Genomic DNA, 11,727 nt, shown 5'->3' with positions numbered 1-11,727 from the left:
AATAAGGGTAAGAAAATGGTCTCCTATAAGAATTCATGACATTTGCTTGTTCGTGCAACACCTCTTTAAAAGCGGGGATTATTGGACAATCCTGAGTTAGGTGTCCACTAATCTCACATATGTCACAATTCTCTTCTTCTTTTTCAATGGCCTTAGCCGAATTTACTTTCCTAAGTTCTATGGCTTCGACTTTTCTTGTCAGACTTGCTATCCTAGCATTCACATCATCATTTCCTTTAAGAACATACATACCTTCTTGAGACATGGCACTAAGTTTGGGCTTATTTGACTGATCAGAACGATCTGTGTTATCCCAAGATTGAGCATTTTCAACTAACTGGTCAAAATAGTCCCAAGTATCATCAGGATCTTTATTTAAAAATTCACCGTTACACATCATTTCTACAAACTGACGCATTTGAGATGTTAAACCTTCATAGAAAAAACTAATGGTGCGCCAAGTCTCATAGCCATGATGTGGACAAGTTAGCAATAATTCTTTAAAATGTTCCCAGCACTGAAAGAAGGTTTCATTTTCTTTTTGAGAAAAATTCATAATATTTCTGCGAAGAGTGTTGGTCCTATGAGTAAGAAAAAACTTTTTCAGAAATTCTCTTTGCATTTCTTGCCATGTGCCAATAGATTTTGGTCTCAAGGAATTCAACCAATTTTTAGCTTTTTTTTTTTCAAAGAGAATGGAAACAACTTTAATCTAACAACATCGTCATTGATAGTTTGGATTTGTAAAGTTGCACAAACTTCTTCAAATTCTTTCATATGTAAATAAGGACTTTCTGAGTCTAAGCCATGAAACTTAGGAAGTAATTGAATTACTCCTGGTTTTAAATAAAAATTCCCCATATTCGTAGGAAAAATCATGCAAGATGGAGTACTTGTCCTTGTTGGCTGCAAATACTTGCGCAAAGTTCTCATTGGTGGATTATTTTATGCCTCCTCATTTTCTCGTTCGTCATGAACACTATGATTGTCAGCCCTGGTATTAGAATGAGAATTTTTGGAATCACCAGAAAACTTATCAACCAATTTTTTTAAAACAATTTCCTCTCTTATCAATCTACCAGTTTGATCATGTTGCCACGAGATCATTCATCATAGAGGATCAAGCACATTCAAAGACTAAAAAAATCAAAAAAAAAAAAAACAAAATGCAAAGCAAGCAAGAAAGCAAAAGAAAAAAATTTGGAATGAGATTATCAAATGGTATGAATATGGAAGCAATGTGACTTGCTCTCTTTTTCGTAAAAATCGTACTTGCAAAAATAATATGAAAAACAATTAGCAAAAGATTTCTAAATTTTTTTTTTCCTTTTTTTTCTAAAAAAAAATATTATCACACGTTGCAATCCCTGACAACGGCGCCAAAAACTTGTTGCGCCTAAACTTTGACTCAAATTAATGAATCAAAAATTTAGTGCAGCTTTACCTGCAAGTATACAGGTGTTGTAGTATCTTACAAGATCGAATCCACAGGGATTGACTTTTGTGATAAAGAAAATAAATTCAGACAATGAAACGAAATTACTAGAAGAAACATACAATTGAATATAAAGATGAAGATTTATAAAATAAATGAATCAAGCTAAAATGATAAAATGAATTGATATAGAGAAAGACTAAGGTTTCGAGGATCCGTCTAATAATTTATGATATTTTTTTCGATCGATTTACTTCAATTAAACTAGAATAATGATTCTGTTTAATTGGAAGATTTATCATTTAAGATCAAGAAAAATAATCGCTTATGATTGAGCATGAACGATTGATGATTAAAATATTCACAAATCTATTTGAATATCACAGGGATTCCTCAAGCATTCACTGTATTCGAAAATGACAATGAATCAAGATAAATATATAGATAATCAAAATATCCAATAATAAAAACCTCAATCGATCAAGCTCACAAAATAGATTTTAATTTGATCCGAAAACAATATTTAAATCATTAAACTTCACCTCTAACCTTAGTATAAAAATTTAGCCAAACATGTTCATTACAAATGTTATAAAAATTACATAAATATCCTCCATTAAATAACTAAAATAAAACACAAACTTTAATACTAGAAAATAACTATAAGCAAGTCAAAATATAAAGAAAATGAAGTCTGAAAGACTCCATCAAACTTCCGTAGTCCTCTGGTTTTTTTTTTTTTTTTCTCAGGACCTTCCATTCCATATTCTGTCCAACAAGTCGCTCACGTCCAGTTTCCTCAAATGAAAATACTCCTTTTCGTCCAGCCCCCTCACTGAAAATTTACTCAGCAAAATCAATTCCTTCTAGCCAACTCACTCAACTCCTACCGTCTACTTCCCTACACGTCCCTCTCTACCCAGCCAAATATCACTAACCGACCGATCTCTTGCAAGAAGAATAAATCCCCCCAATCAAACCGACCGACACCTCTCTCAATTCCAAGCACTGACCGACTCTCTCTCCCTTAACTACCACTTCACATCTCAGAAAATTAATCCTATCCCAACTCTAATGCTTTTCCGTCCCCTTCAATCTAATTCCCAACCGACCGACTCTCCTGCCAGTAAAATAAAGCAGCTGACTCTCTCTTTTAATCAATCAAGCATAGCTCACTCCCTACACGTCTCCTTCTCTACTCACCCATTCACTCACCTACTCAACCAAAATAATTCCCCATGACCGACTCAAACCTCTAATTCCATCGAAGCACGACACCTCTACTTCCCCCCAATCACATCTTCCTCACGTCCCTTTTTATAGACTTCCACCGACTATCTCCCTTGAATTCCCACCGATTTCTCTCCTTAATCCTCGTTAATAACGGCACGTCTGCCTTAAACTAAATCTCCATTCTTACGTCCCTCTTATCAGCAAACTTAATTCATTTCTTCATCTTCAATTTCCCACCAATCCAAGTCAAGACGTTTTCAGCACCGGAGGATTAAGTACTTCCAATCAAGTCCACTTTAGCCGACATCAATATTTGATCTTCACATAAAAGTCAAGCCAAACAACAAGAAGCTGTCTCAAGCCTTATGTTCACACTCCACCGAAAATTCAATCCCAGCTTATTTCTTTTTCTTTTTTTTTTCTTTTCACTTTTGCCGTATACATCCATATCACCCACCTCCATGTCCTTTACTTGTTTTTTTTTTTTTTTTTTCGTTTCAACATGCCTCTACTTGGTTTCACCCCCCTTTTTAGACTTTGACTTTGCATGTATTTTTCCACCGCAAACCATTTTCTTCATCTCATGTGTTGATGAACAATCAAGATAAGAAAGTCCACTGAAAGTCATCTTCATTTTGTATCTTTTTTTCAGTTGCCAAGTACACTACTTCCTTCCTTCTCTTCATTCCTCTTAATTAATATGCACTTTTGGTCAAGTTCCAACCAGATCCCATTTGAATTTTATTTAAGCTGAAAATAAGAAGATAGAAATAACACTCAAAAATAAATTAAAAGAAAAATAGATTATCAAAAATAGACTATATATGTGAGGAAATATTGTCTCATTAAATCATAGTTATAAAATTAAGCATAAACATGATATCAATCAATTAAAAATCACAACTCGTATTTATACTTATTAACCATTTTTCCATCTAAAACCAATAATAGTGTCACGAAGAATTTAAAATAAATTGGTTTTAAATAGCTAAAACATGCAATATTTAAGCTCAATTAGCTATGTGACATAAAGTGGAGAATAGTGAGGGGCAAAGGACTGCTTGCAGAAGCTGTGAGGAATGGAGGTTGATGAGGTGGATTCTCCTTCACATCAAGGCGTTATTGGGTGCAGCCAAGGGTAGTGGATGGTCTGCCATGTGGGGGAGGAAACTTCTTCAAGAAGTTTTGCCAAGGTGGCCAAATTCATGGGCCTTGGTGGGCCTCAACCAAGTGGACTTCAATTTGGGGTTTAAGGGGGGTTTGGTTAGGGTTTGAGATGCTATCAAGCTCAAATCTAATTTTTCTTGGCCCAAATTTCTAAGGTTTAAAAGGTTAGATAATGATGTCATAATAAGAATTTGAGAAATTAATAGCATGTGGAAGTGATTTAATCAAATGATTAAACACAATGCTAGAAATTGAATCAAAAAGGATTTGAAGTCCAATTTTAGGGTTTGGGGAAACCGTTTAAGGTTTCGGTTTCAACCAAGCTTTTGGGGTTTCAATTGGATTCCAACCATTTTGGGTTTCACTAGGGTTGAAACCCTCTTTGATCAGGCTCAACTTGGTAGATCAAATGAAAAAAAGTTTTGCTTAGGTGGCATGATCTCACACCTGCATTTTCTTCACAAATTCATCTAATGGTTCCTCTTTGCACTAAGTGTCAAATATTATTCACTACGTGTGGCTAAGAACTTTCCAAGTATCAAAATAAAACTTCTCTAACCTAACTCGGACATTCCACACAGTGATTTTGAAAACACTGCACTTGGTACGCTTATCGAGATTACTATTTACTCCAAAAAATGCATAATAAACTTAGTACCAAAATATCGTAAATATTCATATTAACCTATAGTGAAAATCGTTTACCAAAACTCAATCCCGAAATGCCCCTAAAAATAATTTCACAGTTTTGAATAGTCGTTTCGTCCGAAATTATGAAAATGAGTTATTGTACCATAAAATTTGAAATAATCAACTGAGTCTAGTGGCGCAGTTCATAACGTATTCTAATACTTCTAACTACTTCAAAAAATTAAAATCACATTCATGGCACCATAATAAGTTATAACACTGTTTATGTTGACTGACTAAAACTTTTGCGATTAGTTGATTCGGTTTTTACGAGATTTCTAAAGTCCATAGAAATTCCACAATTGAATTTCTAGCGGGCTATTACAATTTTTATGCATGTACCTTATTTGACTCTGGGGAGTCTCAGTCTTTTGTGTCAACCACTTTTACACGAATGTGCAATCTAGTCACAGAGCCCTTATCACAATCTTTGGTAGTGACTCTCCCTAATGGTGACATTGTGTGGTGCTCTAAAGTTGTTTTAGGCTGTCCTTTAAATTTTGGTGGGAGGACTCTTGAGGGGCATTTAATTGTGCTCAAGTTGCTTGGGTTTGACACTATTCTTGGAATGAATTGGTTGTACTGGTATTCTGCAAGCATTAATTCTAGAAGTTGAGTAATTAGCTTTCAACTTTTGGAAGGAGACTACTTGGAATTTGTGGGAAGTAAGTTGACGGAAAAGCCGGTAGTTATATCTCCAATTCAAGCAAAGAGAGATATAGCTTGTGGAGAGAACGCCTTTTTGGTTCAAGTGGTGTCTACGCCATTTGAGAAGAAGTCTTTAGTGGATATCTCAGTTGTGGAACAATTTTTGGATGTGTTCATGGATGATTTGCCCAGGTTACCTTTAGTTCGTGAGTTGGAGTTTGCTATCAATATAGAATTTGGAGTGCTCCTATGTACAAGGCTCCCTACCGTATGGTACCGGCTAAGTTTAAATAGTTAAAGACTCAGTTGCAAGAATTAGTTGATAAGGGATTTATTCAGCCTAGTACTTCACCTTGGGGAGCACCTTTTTTATTTGTTAATAAGAAAGATGGTACTCTCAGGATGTGTATTAACTATCAAAAACTCAATAAGGTGACTATCAAGAATAAGTACCCTCTTCCTCGGATTGATGACTTGTTTGATCAGCTTCAAGGAGCAACTGTTTTCTCGAAGATTGACTTGAGATCGAGGTATTACCAATTGAGGATAAGAGATAAGGGTGTACCCAAGACTGCCTTTAGGTCGAGGTATGGTCATTATGAGTATAAAGTTATGCCTTTTTGGTTAGCTAATGCCAAGTTTGAGTGAACCACACAAGTCATTTTTGGTTTATAGTAATGCATCCAAGTTTGAGTTAGGATGCGCTCTTATGTCGGAAGGATGAGTTATTGCTTATGCATCTCGTCAATTGAAACATCATGAGAAGAATTATCCCACCCATGATTTGGAATTGGTAGCAGTAGTGTTTGCTCTTAAGATTTGGTGACATTATTTGTTTGGAGAAGTTTATGAAGTCTGCACTGACGACAAGAGTTTGAAGCATCCGTTTTCTCATAAGAACCTCAATATGAGACAAAGGCAATAGTTAGAGTTGATTAGCAACCTTTAGTGCGAGATCAAGTATCATCTAGAGAAAGCGAATCTAGTTGTGTTGAGTCAGAAGTCTCATTTGGTGGATGAGGCTGAATCATCAGGGTTGGACTCACTTTTTTGTGGGATGAGAAGGCTTCTTATCAAGAGCTTACAGCAAGAAGAAGTGTTATCTTCCGTTCTTGATATTCGAGTGGTTGATTTTGAGGAATTGAGGACTCTCCAGAGAAATGACTCGAAGTTGTTAGATATCAAGAAGAGAGTCAAGAAATCTAAAGGACCTTTGCACTACATTTTGGATAAGGATGGTATTCTTCAGTTTCAAAATTGTAGAGTAATTCCTCAAGATTCAGAATTTAATGAACAAATTTTGGCAGAAGCTCATGTGGCTCCTTATTCAGTTCATCCTAGAAATACAAAGATGTATCGAGACTTAAAGAGAAATTACTAGTGAGAGGGATGAAAAAGGATATCGCTATGTTCATTGAGAGATGTGACACGTGCCGTCAAGTTAAAGCTGAGGATTAGAGACCCGCTAGTATACTTCAACCTCTTCCTATTCCTAAGTGGAAATGGGATGACATTACTGTGGGTTCTATAGTGGGTTTACCGAGGACTCCTAGTGGAAAGAATTCGATTTGTGTGGTTGTTGATCGATTGACCAAGAGTGCCCATTTCTTACCTATCAATAATACTGACTCTTTGGGAAAGTTGACTCGGTTGTATATTAAAGAGATAGTATGGTTGCAAGGGATACCTAAGAGTTTTGTGTCGGATCGAGACCCACAGTTCACGTCTCATTTTTAGAAGAGTTTGCTGGCAGCTTTAGATACTAAATTGAAGTTTAGTACTGCGTATCACTCTCAAACCGATGGTCAATTGGAGCGCACTATTCAAACTCTTGAGGATATGTTATGGGCTTGTGTTATGGAATTCCAGGGAAGTTGGAAAAATCATCTACCACTTATAGAGTTTGTTTACAATAACATTTTTCATACATCCATTCATATGGCACCATATGAAACTCTTTATGAGAGAAAGTGCAGATCACCATTGTATTGGAATGAAGTTGGCGAGAGTAAGTTAATTGGACCCGAAATAATCTAAGAAATGCAAGATTAGGTTCAGGTTATAAGGAATAAAATGGCAGCTGCACAGAGTCGTCATAAAAGTTATGCTAATACGAGGAGAAGAGACTTATCTTTTGAGGAAAGTGATTGGGTTTATCTCAAAGTCTCTCCCATGAAAGATGTTAAGCGTTTTGGTAAGAAAGGAAAACTTGGTCTAAGATATGTTGGCCCTTTTCAGATTTTGGAGAAGGTAGGGCCTGTTGCTTCTAGAGTTGCATTGCCAGATTATTTTGGAGAAATTCATTATGTATTCCATGTGTCATCGTTAAAGAAGAACTTTGGACAGCAAGAGCCACGTTTCGTCGACCCAGAGCACATTTAGCTGCAGCTAGATCTTACCTATAAATTTGCCCCGAAGCAAATTGTGGATTGGAAAGAGCAAAGACTGATATCCTAGTCGATACTTTTGGTAAAAGTAGCATGGGGAGATCTATTAGCTCAAGATTTTTCTTGGGAGAGAGAAGCGAACATGAGAGAACAATATCTGTATTTGTTTAGGTGAATGGTGGTATGTTTGCCAAGCTTGCTCTTAGTTGAATCTTATGACTTGCTTTAGAGTTAATGTTTGACCTTACCAAATTTCGAGAACGAAATTTTATTTAAGGGGGGAGGATGTGGTACCCCGTATTTTAGTATATTTTTATTGAATGGTTAGTTTAATTGATTTAAAAATTGGTTCTCTTGTTTTAAATTTATTGGATTTTTGTTAATTGGATTTATTTTATGATTTTTAAGTTGTGAAATTTATTTTGATGTGCTTTCTTAATATTAATTATTGTTTTGTGTTTAAATTGCTCTTTAATTTAAATCAATTTAGTTTTGGACTTTACATTATTGTGTTGTTGGTTTTTATTAATTATTTTATTTTAGCTAGTTACTGAATTTAAATTAATTTATTCAACTTACTGTTTTAAAACTATTTTCGTTGGATCAGTTTTGTGACCCAAGTTGAGGATTGGACCTCATTTTTTTCTATCGCTTTTTCCTTTTTCTCTTTTCCTATTTCCCTCTTTCCTTTTTTCTTTCCTTCTCTTTTCTTTTCCTCTTATTTTTCCTCTGCTTCTCCTTTCTCCCATGCGTGACCCAGCTCTCTCCCTCTCCCCATCCGTTTTCTTCTCCTCCACCTAGTGTCGTTGTGCGCCTTCCGTGGTTTCCATAACCCCTCAAATTCGCTTCCCCACTGCCAACGACCTTCCCCTTCCTTTCTCAACGCTTCCAATGCCGCCATTAGTCCCAACGCAAGGCTGGAAGCCACGGCTTCATTGTGCTCGAGCACTGCTATACTGCCACTATTGGCCACCATTCTTTCACCACTTCATCACCGGCCCTCCAGCAACCCAAATCACCCTTCCCCAGCCTTGATCCACCATCAGTAAAGCCCAGCCATTCCACTTTCTAATTTTGACCTTTTTGGCTTTCAACTACCCTCTACGCTGCCATCCACAGCCAACTACCACTACCTTTGGTTTCACCAACACCCATAAGCCCTACCCTAGCCTTTCCTAGTCTTCGTTTGTCTCCATTCAAATTTGGTATTCTGAGACCCACGGCCATAGTGCATTTTGCACTATGACATTGCCTTGCTGCCGCCTTTTGCATCTTCGTGATCCTTTAAAAATTATATTATAGCACTGTAAGTATTTTCCAAAGAACTTTTGAGATTTAATTATATTTTTGTGCTAACTCATATTTATGGTGAACTGGTTGGTTGAGCCAGACTTTGAGTCTGAGAAGTTTGGGGTCGGTTGGATGGGAGGATAGAGTTGTTTGTGTGATTGGATAATATTGGAAATTATTTTCCATTGAGATTGTTTAATGTCATACATTGCATAAGTGCATGCATGTTCATGCTTATAAATGAAAATTGAGTTTTTGCATAGTTGTATGCATATTCATGTGTTGGAAATGAAAACTGGATTTTCATTTGAAAAAAAGATTTTTGGGTGAGTGTGTATCAAGACTCCAAGCCAAGATGGGGCATTATCTCGGTAGAACTCCTTTGATCACCCTGGAGCAAAATATACTAAGTGACGTCCCTTGGATTGTTGATGGGCAACAACAGGCTTGAACGATATGGTAACGCGGTTGTGCCGACTCCGTGACCCCTCAACTGGTGGGGGCTAGAAGATGCCTAGTCATGGTACCCGCTAGGTGCAGAGCTGGGTATTACTCGTTACAAAGTCACATGCATGGTAACGCGGTTGTGCCGACTCCGTGACCCCTCAACTGGTGGGGGCTAGAAGATGCCTAGTCATGGTACCCGCTAGGTGCAGAGCTGGGTATTACTCGTTACAAAGTCACATGCATGGTCGTTACCTACGCTGTGGCGATGAGAGCCAGGGTGTGCAAATGATCCCTAGGGGAGATTATGGTGTATACGATAAAATTAGATTTATGTGAACCATTTTCTCAGAAAATGGTTGATTTTTATGATGGGCCATTTTCTGAGAAAATGGCAGGCTCTGATTGAAGGATTATGTGGACCATTTTCTAAAAAAATAGTAGATTTGTCTATATGGGTTGTTTTCTAGAAAAATGGTTGTTATGTTTTATGGAAATGTTTTGGGCCAAAATAGAATTTTGGCATGCGTTGGAAAATATTCAATTTTGGGAAAAATGATGTTTTTGGGTCTCATGCATAACCCATTATATGCATGCATGTTTGTTAGTTGTATCTATATATTTTATCTTGTGAGTTCTTTGGATTATTACTTACCTGTGGTACCATTTCGTGATACCGTAGATTTTGATGCAGATGATGATGAGGTTGACCTGAGGTTGCAATTCCGCCAGATGAGTGATTTGGTGCCACTTGCTCATATATCGGGACTTGTTTCCCACTTTTGACTCTTGTATTATGGTTTTATTATGTTTTATTGGATAACTGTAATATTTTTGGTACACTTGTGTTTAAGTGAATTTGTATTGTAACAATTATGATACTTATTTGATTGACTTTAACTTATTTGCTACGTATTTTGTTTTATATCTGTTTCTTGTGTACACACTTAGCACTTATCATTGGGGTGTATGACCCATGTTGGCATCATCCTGACACCTTGATTCCCGTGTTTCCGTATGTGGGAGGTGGGGGTGTTAATCTCAAGAACCTAGTTTGGTCTAGGATATCACAATAACACTACAATCCAGACAAAACTAAATGAAAAGACAATTTTGTCTTTTAACTTCAACCATTTATTTGAGATGAACAGGTAAAATCTTTATTTTTTAATAAATCTGTACAGATATTAATGGTATATTATATAGGGAAATTCTCTAATCACATCTCCTTACACATAAATATATGCGAGAAATTAATAGATCTCTTTGTGAGAAGATCAGATCTAGCAATTTCATACATATTATTATATTATGAGGGAGCTTCTTACTTGTATATGCTGCCCTTATACATTCAACTATTACAAGTTGTTGCTGAATTCATGGCAAAACTAAATTACAATTGCTATAATCATAGAGAGATTTCATTATACATTCAATGATTACAAGTTGTTGAATGAATTCACAGCAAAACGTAATTACAATTGTCATAATCACAAAGAGATCTTATAAAAGTATATTTATAAACTAATATACCTTCATCACAAAGAAATCTCATAAAAGTCTATCTCTCTCTCACTTGAGACTCCAAATTCATGCAACAACTTGAAAATAGCATTTTCCATATATAGACATTGTAGAACCTGCATTACATGATTTTGGTAAGAATTAACAAACTTGCGTTTATAATAAATTAATTGGATGGTCAAAATCTCTTCTTGGTGGTAACCCAACAAGTTCAGCAAAAACATCATTTAATTCCTTGAGTAAGTCAGACATTCGCCCTTCAATATAAACTTCCATAGGCTGCTACTCAACCAGCATCAATTGCAAAACCATCCTTGCTTATTAGCAAAATCTGACTTGAATCCTTTAGCACCAGATAACATATGTACACTAGCAGTAGTCAAGCCTTGTAACTTAATCAGCTGACCACCTCACTCAAAGCTCATAGACATATCAACAAAATTCCAAGCAATAGAGCCTAAATTTTTCAACCATTTGACTCTAAGTACTACATCACATCCCCCCGAGGACAGAACATGGAAAGGCACAGAAAACCTGAAGCCCTGGATCTTAACAACTTCTTCACCATTGCCTTGAGTCAAAATCTTCTCACCATTAGCCACACAAACTTGCAAGCTAGAATCCTGCTTTACAAATAGTTTTGCTTCTTGAATCACTAAGGGATCTAAGAAGTTATGTGTGCTCCCCAAATCTACTAAGATCTTAACAACACAAGATCCCACACACCCATGCAATCTCATAGCATTATCACTAATACACCCAGATATGGCATCAACATAAACCTCTAAGGTATCAACTTCTTCAAAAACAGTCATCTCCTCTTTTGTAAACACAGGATCCTCTACAACAAGCTAGTTCACTACATCAGAATCAGGATGAATGAGGTAAACTTTGGAATTCTTACAAACA

At 36.4% G+C, this 11,727-nt stretch overlaps 1 non-coding gene across 1 annotated transcript; it reads left to right on the top strand.

The window, feature by feature from the left end:
• Positions 1-467: 467 nt before the first annotated feature.
• Positions 468-571, top strand: LOC122308596. The gene has a single exon (XR_006242116.1). It is a non-coding gene; the product is annotated as a small nucleolar RNA R71 (small nucleolar RNA).
• The last annotated feature ends 11,156 nt before the right edge of the window (positions 572-11,727 follow it).

Source organism: Carya illinoinensis, chromosome 4 (assembly GCF_018687715.1).
Source record: "Carya illinoinensis cultivar Pawnee chromosome 4, C.illinoinensisPawnee_v1, whole genome shotgun sequence".
Taxonomy (NCBI): Eukaryota; Viridiplantae; Streptophyta; class Magnoliopsida; order Fagales; family Juglandaceae; genus Carya; species Carya illinoinensis.
This window is presented reverse-complemented; position numbering and strand designations above follow the sequence as displayed.